The sequence below is a fragment of the Myotis davidii genome, unplaced genomic scaffold (assembly GCF_000327345.1).
Source record: "Myotis davidii unplaced genomic scaffold, ASM32734v1 scaffold1786, whole genome shotgun sequence".
In the NCBI taxonomy this organism is placed as follows: Eukaryota; Metazoa; Chordata; class Mammalia; order Chiroptera; family Vespertilionidae; genus Myotis; species Myotis davidii.
In genome coordinates, this window is record NW_006297147.1 from 201,204 (window position 1) to 202,071 (window position 868).

Here is an 868-nt window from a genome sequence, read left to right on the forward strand (position 1 = left end):
ATCATCTAAAGTTCAGAAATTGCAGTTATCTATTAAGATGGAATGTAAATTAGTGGTTCTGTGAAAAGCTATGAAGGGTAGAGAGATTCAAAAAGAACACGCAGTGAATGATATTCAAAGTATTGTGACAACAGTGAAAGTTCCAGTAAATGACTTGTCATTTACCCTTGTGAATGCATATGTGGACTCCTCAAATATTATACTTGACATGTCAGTTATTAATAAAACCATTTTAAAATTGGTTCAAAATAAAAGAAATTTGCATGTCCCTTTTTTCGGGAAAAAACAGATTTGACGTGATATTCAATCCCTGTTCCATGCCCAGTTAAAGAGGCTTGCCTCAGTGACAGCAAACAAGAGCTTTCACCCAAACCAACAGGAATGTTCCCTGGTTCTCAAGTCACATCCTGGCCTAGAGATACCCCTTTTTTACAAATAGATTTTTATTGATTCCAGAGAGGAAGGGAGATGGAGAATAGAAACATCAATGGTGAGAATCACTAATCAATTGCCTCCTGTACAGCCCCTACTGGGGATCGAGCCCACAACCTGGGCATGTGCCCTGAGCAGGAATTGAACCTAGGACCCTCAGTCCACAGGCCGATGCTCTATCTACTGAGCCAAACCAGCCAGGGAACCCCTTTTCTCTATCATTCTTTTTTGTTTTTAAATATATTTTATTGACTTTTTTCAGAGAGAAAGGGAGAAAGATAGAGTTAGGAACTTCAATGAGAGAGAAACATTGATCAGCTGCTTCCTACACACTCCCTACGGGGGATGAGCCCGCAACCAAGGTACATGTCCTTGACCGGAATCGAACCTGGGACCCTTCAGTCTGCAGGCCGATGCTCTAACCACTGAGCCAAAC

The 868-nt window shown here is 41.4% G+C and overlaps 1 protein-coding gene across 1 annotated transcript in view; it reads right to left on the reverse strand.

Moving 5' to 3' along the window:
• The window catches only part of LOC102766004 (zinc finger protein 883), a 35,448-nt gene that overhangs the window by 16,360 nt on the left and 18,220 nt on the right, over window positions 1–868 (reverse strand). The gene's annotated exons all lie outside the window — the stretch shown is intronic.